Source organism: Canis aureus, chromosome 15 (assembly GCF_053574225.1).
Source record: "Canis aureus isolate CA01 chromosome 15, VMU_Caureus_v.1.0, whole genome shotgun sequence".
NCBI classification, from domain to species: Eukaryota; Metazoa; Chordata; class Mammalia; order Carnivora; family Canidae; genus Canis; species Canis aureus.
In genome coordinates this window covers 26252234-26271492 of record NC_135625.1, presented here as the reverse complement: position 1 = coordinate 26271492, position 19259 = coordinate 26252234, and the positions used below count along the sequence as shown (strand labels likewise).

The window sequence follows — 19259 nt, the reverse complement described above, 5'->3', positions numbered from 1 at the left end:
GCAGGACTGCCCTGAGGCTAGAGTTCTCTATTGACAATCTGTGAGCATATTGAACCCTGAAGCAGGGTCAGGAGGAGAAGCTGAATCCAAGACCCGCCCCCTTCTCTGATCTAAAATGTTGAAGGAGGTCCTGAGACAAGTAGACACACAAACAGGGTGAGAAACACACTGGCCACAGCAGAAGAAAGCATCCACCAAGACTCTCATAGACTACAATCAAGCATAATCTCTTAAAGACTGGATAAGGCCAGCCACTGTGAGTGAGAATCAACAGAGACCACGCATGAGAGCCCGAAGAATCAGATGTTGGAACTGAATACAGAATGCACAAGAGCCATGTATGAAACAAACTATGAAATCACAAAAACTTAAAAAAAAAAAAAAAAAAAGCCACTGGGATTAAACAGATACACTTACCAGATAGAATTTCTAGAAATAAAATATTTAATTGCTGAAATCAAAACCTCAATTAAGAGTTTTGGGTCCCGCCATGACTGAAATCAGTAGTAGACATATTCTTCTATCATAAACTACAACACTGGACAATAAACACTTTAGGGCTTTGTTCCTTGAGAGGAAGACACCAGTGTGCTGACCTCTATATTCACCGTTTCTCTCCCTGGGAACACTTCCCAAACTGCAGCAAAGGGAAGTGAAGCCCCAATAGGATATAGAAGTTTTGGGCTCCTGGGTGGCTCAGTTAAGCCAGTTAAGCCTTTGGCTCAGGTCCTGATCCTAGGGTCCTGGGATCGAGTCCCACATCAGGCCCCCTGTTCTCCCTCTCCCTCTGCTACTCCCCACTTTGTGCTCTCTCTCTCTCTAATAAATCTTAAAAAAAAAAAAAAAGAAAAAAGAAAAAAATATATATATAAAAGTTTTCATGGGATGGAAGAAATGAAACCAGAGTTCAGGCCAGTTCAGGTAGTGGGAATGTGTGGGACAGAGGACCAGAGAAGGAGGAGCTGTGCAGGGAACGTGCACCAGAAATCTGCAGAGGGAAATTCTTAAATCTTTGAATACCAAGGGCACATAAGCAGGGCAAGACTCCATGAAGCCTGGCAGAAAGCAGCTACTGGAGGTCACACAGCCCTGGGAGACATCAGAGGTCAAATCAGCAGGGTGCAAAGGTCTCATTGAACAACTCGAGAATTAAAGGAATGCCTTAAGAGTAAGGCTACTCTAGAGTAAAAGTGATTCTAGACCCATCCTAATAAAATCTAAAATTAATCTACAATAGGCACAAGCTGATCCGCCAGTGTAGTAACAAAACAAAATTCAGTACTCTTCAAAGGAAGATGGCAAAATCTATATCTTTAATTATGTAGTATCTACAATATCTACTATAGACAACTATTATAGACACGAAGCAGGAAAATGTGACCCTTAACCGGGATAAAATGGACCATGGAAACAGTGGTGTTTCCAGTGGTGACCCAGATGTCTGAATTAGCAGACACAAACTTTAATAAGAGCGTTTATAAATATGTTAAAGAGTTTAAAGGAAAAGACTCTATGGAGAGGGCGCCACTTTGACTCACCAGGTGGTAAGATGCTGTGGTGCCTCCTATGTGGGACTTGCTGGAAACCTGTAAGGTACCAGGGAAGACCGTCTACATAGACCTCGAGCCCTCAATCATCATGGAGTCCTCAGTGAGCCTTGGAGCTTGTTAGGTGCCAGGGACTGCTGCTGGTGGCTGGGAGCCGTTGGAACCAGGACCTGGAGAGGCAGCCTTCCATAAGGGTCCAGCAAACCAACAGGATGACTCAGATTCCAGAACTGAGGATCTCTTCTTCCTCCACTGTCCTCCCAGAACCCTCCTCTGATGATGTTTAACACCAGGCTGGCAGGCAAAGGAGAAACCTTTACAAAATCCACCTTCATTATTACAGAGTGAGCAAAAAGGGTGAATTTGGGGGCAAAAAGAAATAAGTTGATAAAGAGCATGGTCCGCCCCTTTGACCACTCAGCTTTCGGCATAACCTGTACACACCCCAGAATGCCCTACAACAATGCAACAAGCCTACCGGAACCCAAAAAATCACTCTAGATACCACTGTGGCTATATTAATCACCTCTCAAAAATCTCCTAAATGTTCTGTTGCCTAATGATGAAAAAACTGTAGAATTAACCTCTAACAATCTGTATAGAAATATTTTTAAGGAAAGGGAAGAGAAGAGATGGATATTGTCGACATATACACACCCATAAGCACAGATCTGTAAGAAGCAAAAGGAAAATATGAAAAGCAACTATAGTCATTTCTGTAACTGGTCACAAGGTCCTAATTGTTACCCGAGGCTTCCTTCTTCCACTATTCTTTCTTTATCCAAACTTGAGCCAGAAGAATCAGCCGATCAGCATTTTTTACCTGGTAGACTAATCTAAACCCTCATTCCTGAAAAGTCCCAGTCATCCTGCCTTTGTTGTTGTTGCTGCTGCTGCTGCTGCTGCTGCTGTAGCAGTTTCCCCTGAACCTTTCCTATGGGGTATAGAGACCTAAGAAACCCACAAGGGCACCTGGATGGCTCAGTAGTTGAGCATCTGCCTTTGGCTTAGGGCATGATCTTAGGATCCTGGGATCGAGTCCCACATCAGGCTCCCTGCAGGGAACCTGCTTCTCCCTCTGCCTGTGTCTATATCCCTCATGAATAAATCAATTTTTTAAAAAAATCTAAAAAAAAAAAAAAAGAAACCCACAAAATATCCTGGGTCACAGAAGCAGTCCTCTTGCCTCTAATGAGTAGCAGAACCCAGTTTCTTCTTAGTAGTTGGGACCAATCACTCCACCTAGAAGAGCAACCACCCATCTTTCTGCCTTTTTTTTTTTTTTAAGATTTATTAATTTTATTTTAGAATGACAGAGAGAGCCAGAGTTGGGGGGAGGCAATGGGCAGAGGGAGAGAGAATCGTCAAGCACTCTCCTACTCAGCATGGAGTCCAATTCAGGGCTCAGTCCCAGGACCCTGATATCATGACCTGAGCCAAAATCAAGAGTCAGACACTTAATTGACTGAGCCACCCAGGAGCCCTGCCTCCATTGCCTTTAAGCTTAGAAATTCCTCTCCCAATATGATAACCACTCTGTCATATATTTTATGGTTTGCATTATCTTTGCATTTAACTAAAAAAAATTCACCTAGGACTAATTTTGTTAAATGGTAAAATAAAATGAGGAACTAACACTAGATTCCCCTACAAATATTGAGCCAATTTTTATCCCGCACTATTTACAGAGTAATTCTTCCTTTTTGCCATATAATGTAAAGCAAATTGTATTTTAAATATTTTTTTATATCTGAATCTGCTTTTAAGATATTGTTCTCTTTCCTGGCCTGACTATCCTTGCAAGCACATTGTTTTAATTATTGTAGCTTCATAATGTTTTCATATTCCATAAGACTAGCTTGCCAACCCCTACAACAGCCACAGTGAAATTTCTCTTCTTTTCAAAAATTTTAACTATTCCTGTTTATCCTTTCAGATGAACTTTACAATTGTCTTACCATATCTCCTCCCAAGTGATTATTGGAATCACTGTAAAATGACAAATTAATTTCAGAAGAAATGACACCATACTAGGTTCTCCACAGACATAGAACCAATAGGATGTACGTGTATACAGAGATTTATGAGAAGGAATTGGCTCACAAGATTACGGACACTGACAAGTCTCAAATCTGCAGGGTGAGTCAGCAAGCTGGAGACCCAGGAGAGCTGATGGTCTAGTTCCAATCTGAGTCTGAAGTCCTGAGAATTCAGCAGAGCTGATGATTTGGGTCCAGTCCTAAGGCTGGCAGGCTGGAGAGCCAGTGTTTCGGTTCAAAGGCAATATGGCAGGAGGAATTCTCTTACTTGAGGAAGACATCCTTTTATTCTAGTCAGGCCTTCGACTGACTGGATGAGACCCACCACATTAGGGAGGACAATCTGCGGTACTTAGTCTCCCAGTTTAAATGTTACACCCTCACAGAAACACCCAGAGTAACATTTGACCAAATATCTGAGTACTCCATGGCCCAGTCAAGTTGACCTAAAAAAATTAACCATCACAACACCTTTATAATATTTTTAGCCCATCCAGGAACAATTATCCCAGTAATTTATCCTCAAAATGTACAGCTTTCATTATCTAGGTCATACTACTTCTGATAAGGTCTTTTCTAGATCCTACATACTTGTTGCTTCTAATAATGGGAATTTTTCCCATTGATTTTTCTATCATTACTGTTGGAATATAGAAAATCATCTATTTATTCAGCTACTTAACTAAACTCTTAGCAGTTCTGACATTTTTCTCTATTGATTCTCTTGAGTTTTCTGGTGGCAAATCACATTATATGCAAATGGTGTATTTTATTATATGCAAGTGTGTCTTTTCTCATTTCTATATTATTGCTTTTATTTCTATTTCCAGTATTATTTCACTGATTATAGTTCCCAGAGCAATGAAAATACTAATAGCAATAGCAGAAATCTTGATTTCCTGTGTAATAAGGTTATCTCTAATGTTTTCAATGAAGGATAATATTTTCCTGTTGATTTGAAATAAATACTTTATCTTGTATCCTTTATTTCCTGGATTTAAAAGAGTCTGGAAAAAGGAATGAGAGCTGAATCATCTCAAATGCCTTTTCAGCTTCCACTGACGATTAGACATTTTTCCAATTTACCTCCAGATGCGCTATATCTGCTTTGTAGGCTTCCAAATATTAAATTATTCTACATTAATGTAATAAAGTCTGATTGTGGCAGACCATTCTTTTCATATCCTGGTCTTAGACAAGCTGACTTCCCTACATCAAGTTCCTCATCTCCAAAGTGGAGCTAAAAATGGTATCTGTCCCATATTATAGGGATTAGATGAAATAATGTATATAAAGTAAATTTATATGCAGTGCTTAATTAGCACAATGTCAAAAAAAATTAGCACCATGTCTGTCTGGCTCATAGGTATGTTTAGCTAGTAGTATCATTACAATTGTTATTAACCAAGAGGACTGAATGTGGTTTGAGTGGGCAAGATTCCTGTGGGATTTTTTTTATTTGCATGAGTGAAATGTTTCTGAAATTGTCTTAAAGAAAATAAAGTAAGTATTTTAAATTTCTCATGTATGAATCATGGGAAGAAACAATAAAAGGTTATTTTCTCAGTATTTTATTTTACAACTATGTTTTATATAAAAACACCTACCCCCTTGCAGGTCAACTAACTCGCTCATAGTATTCCTGGGCAGCACTGGTCTCATAGACATATGATCGATGGAGTTGCACAAAGCCCAGGACAGGAGGGCATCACAATTGGGGTCTACTGCTCTCCAGTCACCATCTTCAAATTCTTAATAATGTTTTCTTTGAATTTTTGTTTTATAGGTGAAATCTTTGAGACAATGGAGATTGGGCTTGGAGCCCAACTGTTTGTTTCCAACCTCCAGCCCTTGGCAGGGACCTGGGTGCAGGTATGGGTAGGAATGGGGCAGGCACCCACACCCCACTGCACTTCGGGGCTTAGGATGGTGGAGGACCTCCTGCCCTCCACTATCACCCATGGCAGTGCCATGATGCATCGCCGGCAGCCAGCCAGAGATCACAACGCAGTGGAGACAAGCCTTTCACCCACTCCTAATCCGAGTACTTATCACTTTCTAACTTAGAGCTTGCTATACCCTTGGGAGTTGCCCATCCACATGACCATCAGGCCCGTGGAAAGCAGAGACAGATGTCTGACTGGACTTTGCCAGGGAGCTCTCCAGCTCAAGCACGGTGGTGCATTGGTCCAGCAGCGTCAGACCTGAGCCGGAATAAGGAACAATTATTTAAAAGTCACTGAAATGGTTCTCCCATCCTAAACTTCAGTGATTACAATTGTCATACAGTGTCTTGCTAGAGAGACATTTTCATTCGAGATGAATATGTATAGCCAAGCAGTGCTTTTAAAAAGCAATTGTCTGAGGCTCTCTGTACTTGAGATCTCGCTACTAGTTTCTCATTAAAGTGATTCATGACATTTTTCAATTAGATTCCTATGTATTTTTAAAAGCCAATTTGCTTTCTACCTTTCAACAAAATGAATGAGTCAGTGTATCATGCAGACAGGTATGGACTTGCATAATTCTCAGGTTCAATGATCCTTGGATAGAACAGAGAAAATGGGCAAGGACTTACAGCAGAATCCAAGAAAACGTTACTTTTCCAAAAAAGATAAATTGGGAAATATACATAAAGAGGTGAAATACATTTAACCCATCCATTCAGAATAGACTGGTTAATTAAGCAAGGCTCTGAAGCCAGACTTCTCAAGTTCAAATCCTGACTCTACCACCACCTGCCCCCGTAGTCAAGCAAGGTTCTTCCACCTTCCAGGTCTGGGCTTTTTCACATGCAACAGTGATCACAGCTGAGTCCTGGGGTCTTTGGGAGGATTCGAGGGGATGTGGTCTGTCAGGCTTCGAGTTTAACAAACACTTAATGAATGTTGGTTATCATTACTCCTAAAATAATATCCCTAATTCATCTAGAATCAGTTTATTTGTAACTTGTTCATAAACTTGACCTTGAAGATGAATACAAAAGTAATGACTTCGTGAGCTATTGAAAAGTATAGAATGATGTTTATTATCATAGGGAATTAAACACAGTGAAAAGAAAATATTTTTTGAAAATTTTTTTAATGATATTGCCGAATGTCTTAAACCTAACCTATATGTATATTGCCTATTTTCATTGCTGTCACCAATAGCTGATGAGCTATTGAATTTTCTTGGTTTTCAGGCACCTACTTGACTTTATTAAATATTTTGTGGTATGCATATGAAATATAGAGCCCATGGACCTAAGACTATTTCTGTCTACTAGTTTTCTTTCTTCCTAAAAACAGAAAAGAGGGTTGCCTATGGCCAAAAAAAGAAAAAATCTTCTGTCTTCCTGTCAGCTCCTTCTGCTCCTATCTCCAGGATTCTGAATTACATATTGACATAATTTACATTTTCCCACTCTTAGTTTAAAAAAATCGAGTTAAGTCAAAAGCTAAAATGCATCCCTTTTTATAGCAGAAAATTGCTTCTATTGCTCAAAGCTAATTTAAAACAAAATCTAGTCATCCTGAAAGACATACGTGTGTATGTGTGGATATATATATATATTTTTTTAATTTGGCTTCAGATCGCTAGTCACTCATATTCCCACACAACACCTTTTTTAAATGTAGTGTTTTCCTTGAAGAAGTGGGAATAAATCTTTATTCTTGTTGCAAAGCATTGCTCAACCCTGTGTTTAGTGTAGTACATGGGATTGGATAGATAACTAATGTATCTTTGTTGAAAGAATAAGTGGATAATGTGTGAATGAATGAATGAATGACCGAATGAAGTAAGGCATTTCAAGCCTGAATGGCAAATATTGTGTTTGCCTGACTTTTACCTTGTTCCTGTACACATTTCCTAACCATGTGTCTGCCTTCTAATATTAAAACTAATAAATACAATTACTCACATACTTGAGAGTAAATACATGTGCCCTCTGTCTCTCACTGGCTTTTTCCATGTACCTCAAGTGGCAATCATTTGCCATGATTACCTGACATTGGAAAGCTAAGTGCTTCATATTTGAACTTACTTGACCAATGCTACAAAAGAATATTTCTCCTTTGCTGTATTAGTTATCTATTGCTGCATAACAAATCACCCCAAAATGCAGTGTCCTAAGAAAACATTTAATATCTCATACAATTCCTGAGTGTCAGGAATTCGGGAGCAGCTCTGCTGGGTGATTCAGCCTCTGGGTCTCCTGCAAGGTCGCAATCAAGCTGTGAGCTAGGACTGGGCATCTGAAGGCATGGGCTGCGACTGGAGGATTGACTTCCCAAACGCTCCCTCCCAGTGCTCTCAGCTGGAGGACTCTGCTTTGTCGTCTTCTTCTATTTTTTTTTTTAATTTTTTAATTGGAGTTCAATTTGCCAACATATAGCATAACACCCAGTGCTCATCCCGCCAAGTGCCCCTCTCATTGCCCCCCAGTCACCCCAACCCCCTGCCCACCTCCCCTTCCACTACCCCCTGTTCATTTCCCAGAGAAGGGAATAAAGGGAAAGGAGAGAAAATGAGTGAAAATTTCAGTGAGGGTGACAAAACACGAGAGACACCTAACTCTGAGGACTCTGCTTCTTGCCACATGGGCCACTCCACACAGCTACTCTTGCCATGACAGCTAACTCCTCCCGGAATAAACTATCTGAGCAAGAGGATGGAGGGACAATGTCTTGTAACCTAGTTCCGAAAGCTTCCCTCTCTCACATCCGTTTTATTCTAGCCATGAGAAATGAGACGCTAAGTCCAACCACACTCACAAGAAGGGGGATTGGACTCTGCCTCTTGAGGGGAGCAATATCAAAGAATCTATGTGCACATTTTAAAACACCACAGTCCATCCTCTGGCCACAGATTATTTACAGTCTTCCTGCATGTAAAATATACTTCCCAAGGTCCACAAAATCAAATAGGTCAGCTCAAACTCCAGAATCTCATCATCATATCAGTTCCTGGTATGGAGGAGGCCCCTTAGGTATAGTCCTTCAGTAAAGATCCTCTCAACCTGAAGGTGTGTGAACAAGAGTTACCTGCCTCCGCCACACACATACCCACTATACAATAGTAGAACAGAGACAGGATAACCACTCAGACATTCTTGTCTAAAAGGGGGAAACTGGGGTGGGGGGGACACCTGGGTGGCTCAGGGTTTATGCCTCTGCCTTCGGCTCAGGGTGTGATCCTGAGCCTGGAATCTCGGGATCAAGTCCCACATCAGGCTCCCTGTGAGGAGGCTGCTTCTTCCTCTGTCTGTGTCTCTGCCTCTCTCTGTGTGTCTGTCATGAATAAATAAAATCTTTTTTTTAAAAAATAGAAAATAAAATAAAAAAGGAGAGAAATTGAGAAGAATAAAAGAGTCAATGGTTCATAACAATTCTGAAAGCCTTGCTGAAATGTTAGAAAATCTTAATCTTCATTAAGATTCAGTCTTACTCCTGCCCAGGAATAATGCTCTACGGCTCTGAGCTCTGCTCTCTGGTTCTGTCACCTTAGTTATCCCTTTTTTCATGAAATGTAGCTTGTATGTGCAGTTGTGTGATTTCCTCAGTAGTTCCCAACTTAATGAAGTTTGGAAATCCAAAGGACTCTGTTTCCGGCAATGCTGCTATGAAGATAATTCTCTTCAAAACTTTGGGGCTCTCCCATGTAACCTTATGGGTTCTCTCCAGCCAAATGCCACACTCACAAATATCTTTGAGATAAGTCCTTCTCTACATTGGACTACTGCCAGGAGACTGTGGCCCTGACTGACGCTAGAGTAGCCACTTTCAGAAGTCTCGCTCTTATGGCTGTTCACTGCAGGCCTTTGTCTCCTGCTAACTGGGCCTCTCCATAGGGCTGCTCATGACATGGCAGCTAACTTTTTCCAGAAGTGATCAGAGAAAAAGAGAGGAGAAAGTCACAGTATCTCTTTTTACCTAGTTTTTGAAACTGTCCACCACAAATTCTGCTTTATTCTATTCATTATAAGTGAGTCACTTATATGTCACTAAGTCCAGTCTAATTCTCAAGAGGAGAATTAACCTCCACTATTTGAGAGAATCTGTAGACATATTTAAAGTTACTACAGTTGCATCATTTTTCAAAGTTGACTTTTCTATTTAATTTGTCTATTTCCAAAGGAAAATTGAAATATAAGGGAAATGCTATATGACCTCAGTAAGCTATTTATGTTATACCAGTGAAAAATTAGAAAACATACCTAAATATTCAGCAACAGAGGAATGGCTTAGGAATTATAGTATTTCTAAAGAACAGAATATTGTGTAATTATATAAACTTCTGAAGCCTGTAGAGTGATATGAAAAACATTTGTGATAAATTTATGAAAGAACACAAAATTGTATGTTGAAAAATATGCACAAAAAAAGAGGCCAGATGGGAACATACTAAAATAACAACAATGGTTGTGTTAATTGGTGAGCTCATGGAAGATTTTTCTTTCTCTATCTCCAAGTTTTCTGTTATGTATTGTTCTATAATGTATAATTCTGTTATTTTTTTGAAAGAGGTAATTAAAGATAATACCGACTTTCTAAATAAGGATTCAGTAGGCATTTGTGTGCTTTTTTATGCAGCAAAAAATAGACTGTACTCAGATTTATAGATAGGCTTGCGAGGGGTCATATCAGTGGTGGAAGAGGTAGGGAAGAAAGCATAGCCAAAAGTGGTTTTTGAGAAGAATCTAATAAAAGGAAACCAATGCAGACAGTTGAGCAGCCCCGGGAGGTAGGTGGTGGCCCTGCCCCAGGCTTGAAGAGGCAAAGAAGGAGAGCAGCTGTCTTCACAGAAGTTGTGATCTTGAGACACCCAGCTGTGGGAGGTGAAAAAAACACCCCCATGTTATTCTCTAGCCTTCTGGATCACCTGCTTGCCTCCCACGGATTGAACCAACCAGAATCCAGAGTTCGAAGGAATCCTTTGATGTAGATCTTAAAAGGTGAGCCACCTATAACATAAAGAAGGGTAGATGAAGAATCTAAAAACCAAATGGAAATATCCATTAAATTACCCAGGAGATTATTTAAAATAGTTGGGCAATGCTCTACTTTGATGAGAAGATTCCAAAAATCTTGCATAAAGTTTATACTTTATACTAAAAATTGACATCGATGTTTGAGGAATATACATTTTGGCATCAAATTGTTCATATAGATATGTCCAGATATCACACCAGTTATGGACATTTTCACTTTTAGACATAGACTACGCACGCTGTAGGTCATGGCAATTCAGATCACTTCTTATTTATTTATTTATTTATTTATTTATTTATTTATTGAGAAGGGACAGAGGGAGAGGGAGAGAGAATCCTCAAGCAAACAAACATCCCACTGAGCAAAGAGCCTGAGGCAGGGCCAGATCTCACCACCCTCAGTTCTCAACCAACTGAGCCAAGCAGGTGTCCAATTCAGATTAATTCTTGAAACTGGAAGTACATATCTCAAACAGGTTTTAAGTAAGTTTAGACAGTTTACAAACCAGGAGGATATTTTTGATAGTATATACTATCATACTTCATTAGGAAGTTATTCACATTCAAGTAACAGCTATAAAAAGTGGACATTTTGTTTAGCTGTGTTATGAACTTCATTAAGCCATGCTCTTTGTGTTTGGTTTGGTTTGGTTTGGCTTTTTTGCTCACCATGTATCCATCACCTATCATAATACCTTAAACATGGGAAGTCACCAAAATTTATTGAATGGATGAATGAATGGATTTATTAAAGGACTTCCACATGTTGCTCTTCCATTTTTGTTGTTGTTGTTGTTGTTGTTGAGGAAACAAGAAGTATCCTCAAGAAATGTCAAAAAATTTAAGTCACTTGCTTAAGATGGAACAACTAGTGGGACACCTGGGTGGCTCAGTGATTGAGTGTCTGCCTCCGGCTCAGGGCATGATCCCAGAGTCTAGGGATTGAGTCCCACGTTGGGTTCCCCACAGGGCCCTTCTTCTTCTTCTGCCTATGTCTCTGCTTCTCTCTCTGTGTCTCTCATGAATAAATAAAATCTGAAAAAAAAAATCAAACAGCTAGAAAGTGTCCCAACTAGAATTCACACCAGATTTTTTGATGCAACCACCTGAGGTAAATGGAACTCTAACACTGGTACTTTGGTTCTATTACTAATATCTAGCCTGAGAATATGACCCTGCTCATGCCAGTGCAAACATGATAAAACTTCATCTTGTCTTCAATATCTCTGGAGATAAATGTAATCTTCTTCCAGATGAGAGTGTTTTATTATATAGTTTGACATAAATGTACTTTTTCTTTATGAATGAACATTATGGCAAAATATTCCCACATTCCACCAACTATTTAAGGTTGAAACTTCTGTATTCTTCTTTAGTCTAACAGTATTTGTCTCAAAGATGGAGATGATGGTTTTGTCAGAATGCCTGGGAGAGGTGGTCCTCTCATTTTGTGTGCAAAGGAGAGGTGGTCCTCTCATTTTGTGTCTGCAGAGCTCAGGACAATTCCACACAATGAATAACTGTCTTGCCCTAAATGCCAACAGCACCTCAGCTTCTAAGTGACTCTTCAACTTTTGCTAGGTTAGATCTTTTCCCTGACTCTATTGACTATCCCAGGCATATTTCATATTCTTTAAATACAATCTAACAATGGCATTTCACTAGTTCCCCTGTGAACTTGAACTTCCTGGATTTAGCTTCTTAAACGAACCATGGGGTGCCTGAGTGGCTGAGTCACTCAAGCATCCGACTCTCGATTTTGGCTCAGGTCAGGATCTCAGGGTTATGAGATGGAGTCCTGGGAGACAGGCCCAATGGGGCGTCTGCTTGAGAGTCTCTTTCTCCCACTCCCTCTGCCATCTCCCCCACCTCATGTGCTCTCTTGCTCTCTAAAATACATAAATAAATCTTTAAAAAAAAATAGCCACATGTGGACTATAGAAGAAACCAAGTCAGTCAGTCCCTTTAGACTCACAGTGAAGAGCAAACAGCAGCAGTCTGGGAGTCGCAAGGCCTGGGTCCTTGGTTCCTTGACTGGGTAGCAGAGCCCTATGACCTCGGGCAAGTTGCCTAATCTCTTTACTGCTTCTACTTTTTCATTTCAAACATGGAGGACAAGGAAGTCACTTTTCAAAGTTGCAGCCCTAGCACTGAGTAAGGAGCAAACTTTAGCAAAACAGAACAAAAAGAGAGTGAAGGGTTATACAAGGAGTAACTGACAGATAAAATCCCAAACGAAAATTTCACATATGCCCTGTGTGATCCAAATGGAATGGGTTTGTGTAGGCCCCTCCCAAGCAGAAAGAAATCACCATTTCCATTACTAACTCTGTAATCCTGTATGCATCTTATATAGAAGTAACATTTTCATGGAAGTTATGGTTAATGGCAGCGGAGGCGGCTGGAGCATGTCTTTCCTCGGTAGACTGTATAGTCACGTGGGGACTGGAGGTCACGAAGGAAATGCAGGGGGATTCTGAAAATTAAGATCTCAGAACCTCAAAAATGGACTCAGGCCCTGCTATCGTGGACTGGAGCCCAGTGGGGGTGATGGGCCTGGCCCCTGGGCCTTCCCCTGGATTCCCTTTCTGCAGACTCCAAAATCTAGGAAATCTGATCTTTCCTGTTTTTCAGATCTCTCTGGTCTTTTTAGAATCTGACTCCTCCTCTCCATCCCCCTTGTCATGGTCCCAATTCAGGATTTCATTCTCTTTCCACTGGTCAAGAACAAGAGTTTTCTAGACTCTTCTGTCTTTCCACCGTATTCACTACAGTGCTTTCAGAATTGTCTCTTTAGCATAAATTTAGCATCTTTTTTGTCAAAGAGCTAGTAAGTGGCAGAACTGGAATTCATACCCAGAGTTTCTTCTCCTGCTTAAAATTGTTTGAAAGCTCTCTAGTGAAAGCTCTACCCATATAAGACCTTCATCTTTTGTTTTAATGAGCTGGCACCTATTTCATCTTTTGAAGATTCCTCCATTCTAATTTCCCTTGCACTGATCAGTTGCCTCTTTGCTCTTAGATTATTCTTCATCCTTCTTTTGCTTTGCTTTACACTTAGGGCAACTATTCCTGTAAATCACAGTCCTCCTGGCTCCTTTGCCATCTGGCTTCCAAATAAATTTTGTGTTTCTCTCTCTCCCTCATTCTCTTTCTCCCTCCTCTCTCCCTTTTTTTCTCCCTCAAGCCTTGTCTCCACCAGTAGATAAATCACCTTAGTGGTCCCCAGTATCTACCAGGTGACCCATCATCTTGGGCTGTAGCACCACCACCTTCCCTTCATCCTTCCGGACCTGGGCTGGTAGTGACCTCCCCCTGCAGTTGCCAATATTAGGTTTGTCTCACCTCCCCATGGTTGCTCTTTCAACCTTCCAACATTTTAAAATTTGATTTCCCATATTTAATTCCTCCCACTAAATTCCCTGGTGTGAGTTTTGCTTTCCTGGCTGGATCTTGACTCATATATGCCCTTTACTTCTAGTTCCCAAAATAGGCTGCTCAAGAGAAGAAGGCATTCCCTGTGGGAAAAAAAAAAAAAAAAAATTCCCTTCATTTCCCCATGATGCAAGCTCCTACTTATCTTTTGTGCTTTAGTATAAATTCTACTTTTCCTGTGAAGGTTTCCTTTACTGTTCCAGGCATCCTGAGGAAGGTTTCCTTTACTGTTCCAGGCATCCTGAGGCACTCTCCTTTACCAGTGATGTACTTGGTACAGTATTAAATGTACTTTATCTTATTATTGAAAGTACCTGTACATTGGTCTCATTAACCCATTAAGCTCCTTGAAGCTAGAGACCACATTCTCTAGTCTGTATATCTGGGCTTTCAATGAATATTTGTTAAATAATACACTGCAGGATTTTTTAAAAGGTCTGATACTGTGGCTGATACTTAAGTAGCCTCAATAGATTCATGATATTTAAATTTTGTAAACATATTGGAAACTTCTGTGATTTTCTATGTTTCTTCAGCTATTTATAACTACCTTTTTATAAAGAAAATTAATTAGTACTTTTAGCCAATCTAGATATTTTATTCCAGTGTTGGAGGCAGTATAAGTCATGGCAGTGGTTACTCTAGTTAACAAAGTAAAAGAATACTGATGTTTATAACATTAGTTTAAGTCACTGGAATTTGCCTTTTGATCAAAGAGTAATGATATAGTTACCATTTACATTGATGTGGATGGAACTGGAAGGTATTATGCTGAGCAAAATAAGTCAGTCAGAGAAAGACAGTTATATGGTTTCATGCATATGTGGAAACAAAAGACATAGTGCAGAGGATCATAGGGGAAGGGAGGGAAAACTGAATGGGAAGTCATCAGAGGGGGAGAAAAGCCATGAGAGACTCTTAACTCTGGGAAACAAACTGGGAGTTGCTGGAGGGGAGGTGGGTGGGGGGATGGGGTAATTGGGTGATGGGAATTTAGGATGGCATGTGATGTGATGAGCACTGGGTGTTAGATGCAACTGATGAATCACTGAATTCTACATCTGAAACTAATGATGTATAAGTTGGCTAATTGAATTTAAATTTTAAAAAGTAATGATAAATTCCTATAGGTCCCTATCTTTACCACTGGAAATATTTCATTAGCACATCATGTATAAATAAAGTCCAATTTAACTTTCCTACCCATTAAAAATATTTTAAAACTCTACAATTTCTACATTATAATTCAATGAACATTTTCCAACAATTCACAAAGTGACTATCCCAAGTTGTTCAATCTTTTCTACTTTCTGGAAATTAAGAAAAATGTTATCTTTATTATTTTACTGAATTCAAGGGAAAGCTTAAAAGAATGAAAATTTATTATTCAAGTCTATTATTTGGTTCTGAGCATAAGATCCAAAATCTTTAGTCATTTGGACTTTGAACCCTCAACTACTATTTTGAGTATTTGAAAAACAAAAAGTCGTGTTGTCTCATATTCCAGATATAAAAATCATTGATATTCCACTATCCACCTAGCATTTCATAGCATGACCCATTATCAAAGAGACTGAGATATGAGCCAGTGGGGAAAAGTGTTATCAACCAGTGAAATAATCCAAAGAAATTCAGAGTCTAGAGTATCTAAGTATCCCTTGGAAATAATTATAGACTCAAAGACTCTTGTGCATAAGACATAATTTACACTGGGTAAATTCTAGCCATTGGAAGAATCCCTGACAATCAAAATTTTGCTACTACAAATCCAAAGCCAACATGCCTTTTTTTCTTAAACGTCATCATTAAATATTTATTCTTCATTTTCCCAGTTCTTTTCATAGGCCTGAAAAAACCCTAGTTAATTATTTTTCTTTCCACAATTATAAATTTCAATGCGAGCTTGATCTTCAAGTTACATTTAAAGCCTCTGGCAGCCCCTAAAAATACTTACCAATATAAAGCCCCTAAAAATACTTACCAATACAAAACACTGAACGTTTTTTAAATTAAATTAAATAAATAAATAAACTTATTTATTTATTTTTGCAGAAGAGAATGTCTTGAACCAGAGCTAATGTGGGTTTGTACAGATCACTGGACAAGACACATTAATTCCACCTCCCCCAACTTCTGCCACATGGAAAATCCAGCATGACTAATCATCTACCCTACAGAGACAGAGCCTGACAGAGACAGAGCTGAATATAGACAATTATTTTGGGGGCACCTCAATGATTATCTGCTCAAACAACAAAAGGCAAAGTGTCCTGATGTCCACTGGATGAAGATAGCCGATATTGTGCTTTAAGGCTGGTATCTAGGAAGAAAGTTTAGGAATTTGGGAAACGTATTCTGATAAGTTTCTCCTTGCAAATCTTTCGAAAGTAAACATTTGTATACAAGCCTCAGGTTAAAGATAGTGTTACCTCTTCCCTCTCTGTTATGATTCATCTGGCTCCTTATCTTTAGACTTAATCTTCAAATAAAGCTCCTAACATTACAAACCAAAAAAATGTTTTCAACTGTCTACTAACCCTCATTTTTTTGTTTCTTTAAAACAGTAGAGATAGAATTAGAGAGGAGACTTTTTGTTTCTTGCACTTATAAATATGCATTTAAAGCCTGCCTCATGAATATACAGACAAGATAAAATGTCTAGTCAGTTGTGTCCAGTGGAGCTTCCTATGATGATGGAAACATTCTAGATCTTCACTATCCAAAACAGTTCCTGCTAGATCCATCTGGCAATAGGCACTTGAAATGTGGCTACTGCAACTAAGAAAACTGAATTTTTAATTTTATTGTATTTAATTTCATTTGAATTTAAATAGCTACATATAGGTTGCAACTACTTATTGGACAGTGCAGGCCTAGACATTATGACTTGAAAGGCACCAAGCAGGTTCCTCTGTCCCCAATTCCTGTATCCCTAATTTCTCAAAGCACCTTGGTCTCCATGAGCTGAAACTGACCCCATAAGAAATGGGATGCGGAATGAAATTAAAACTATGATCCACTTGACATTCCTGGTTGCAAACACAAGTCAATGCTGGTTGACTTACACACACAAAAATATTTTTGCTGGTATGTAGACTCCTCACAGAATCAACAGGAAGCCTGAAGAATGAACCTTGAGCCAGCACAGAAGAATGTGATGCATGACCATGTTCTTGCCATTACGAACAGTCTGAGTAGGATGCCATTACTGGCCTTGACAGCACTGGACACTTGCCACCATGCTGCAGGATTCTGTTGCCCTCGCTCTGCTGGCCATTGACCTTTCAACTCCACAATGGCCAGCTCAAATAATTTCTAATCAAACCTTTGTCATTGTGTTACTCTTTAAAGATACTGTCAGTCCGTGGGGTAGAAATATTTGCCTACCTTTTGAGTTCATAGACACTGCCTTCTTTCCATTTTGAGGCAAGGGAGGTGGGTTTGTGTAGGCCACAGCATTCATTTAAGTGAATTTTTTCAGCATTCATTTAAATGAATTTTTTTATTTCTAAAAAAATTAACCTTAGTGCAAACTGTAAAGAAGTGGAAGTAGAATCAAACTGACTTGCTCTATAGAAAAAAATGTTATCTTAATTTTTTCAATTTTCTGCATGTGGTTTTTATTAATCACTTGCCATTGAAGTATAACATTAATTGTATAACATAATTATAGTTATGTATAATTGTCATGAAATTAAATTCATAATTTATAATTGCCTTGGTTAAGCCAATGGTTGGTGCTATTGTAATCTATGAAAAGTCTAGAGCTGCACTGCTTGGTGTGCCCCTGCCATCTAGTGGCAAGACACGTTAATACCATTTTAGAGCTCTAAAGGGCTTCAAAGGCCAAATTTGCAAGACAGTTTTTTTCCACTTTATAATTTCCCCAATCTTTTGACCCAATCAACCTCATATTTCTTAAGCCTTTGGAATTATCTTCCATTATACTCAATTTACATTTCACGTTAATTTCAAACTATGGGTCTCTGAGAGCCAAAGTGTATCTCAGCATTACCTGTAACTACATTCCCTAAAGGAGTTTCCCTTCCTGAGACTGCTTTTTTTCTTTCTTTCTTCTTTCTTTCTTTCTTTCTTTCTTTCTTTCTTTCTTTCTTTCTTTCTTTCTTTCTTTCTTTCTTTCTTTCTTTCTTTCTTCCTTCCTTCCTTCCTTCCTTCCTTCCTTCCTTCCTTCCTTCCTTCCTCCTTCCTTCCTTCCTTCCTTCCTTCCTTCCTTCCTTCCTTCCTTCCTTTCTCTCTCTCTCTCTTCCTTCCTTCCTTCCTTCCTTCCTTCCTTCCTTCCTTCCTTCCTTCCTTTCTTTCTTTCTTTCTTTCTTTCTTTCTTTCTTTCTTTCTGAATCCAGAAAAACAACATGTGGACAGAGAGGATCTTGGCCACTATTATAAAAGTGCAAATTAACATTAGAGTCATTGATGTCGTGCATTGATGACTTATAACAGGATTCCCCCCCCAAAAAAACTGTTAAGTCTACTTTAAGAAAACATTGAAAGAGAATTATCAGTATTTTTGCTGGAAGTACAGGAGGTTTTTGCAGAACACTCTAGGAAGGGTGGGCGAGTCATAAGTAAAAGAATACATACAGATCTCAACTTCATTCCTTTCTGTCCTTGTAAATTTAAAAGGCAGTATTTGTCACATACCATACCCTAATAGCGAAATCAATACAATCAATTTCTCACCTAGCTGAGAGTAACAAAATTGACCTTATGCTTTAAAGATGCAATGTTTCCCCCTAAGAACACTTTTAAAAGGAAAGAGACACTATCAAGCAAATGACCTAATAAAGTTTCTGGTAGGTGATGTGGCTGAAAAGATGACATAAGGATGGTACAGTATAGGCAGCATGGACGGAGGTTCTAGAGATGGGGCGGGTCCATGGCTCCCCCGGCTTGGTGGTCATGCTATTCATGATTCACACTATGGAAGGAAGGAAGTGAAAACTTTAATCTGGATCTGGAGGAAGAAGGAAGATTTGGAGTATTAACAAGGATAGCAGAATAGATTTCAGATGTGGGCACTAAAGAATCTGGGAAAATGGTTCAAAGGAGATCTTGACTGGAGAGAGAAGAGGAAAATCAAGTTTCCTTTGTGGGGACAGGGTCTGCTCACAGGGGTTTTGAAAGTTTGGAGGTGAATGACTTTTATAAACTATTGAATGGGTGGAGCATCGGGCAGAGGCCTGGTAAGGACAGAATGACTGTTCTTAGGGTCTTGGTGGGCCAGATGAGGGGGCCTCTCTCTTCTGC

The 19259-nt window shown here is 39.4% G+C and overlaps 1 long non-coding RNA gene across 2 annotated transcripts; it reads left to right on the top strand.

The window, feature by feature from the left end:
* Nucleotides 1–951: 951 nt before the first annotated feature.
* Nucleotides 952–16480, top strand: LOC144284409 (uncharacterized). Of its 2 annotated transcripts, none has more exons than XR_013352761.1 (3): nt 952–3686; nt 5373–5458; nt 16047–16480. It is a non-coding gene; the product is annotated as an uncharacterized LOC144284409 (long non-coding RNA). The 2 variants fall into 2 exon arrangements; XR_013352762.1 differs by lacking the exon at nt 16047–16480 and adding an exon at nt 5654–7493.
* Nucleotides 16481–19259: the final 2779 nt, after the last annotated feature.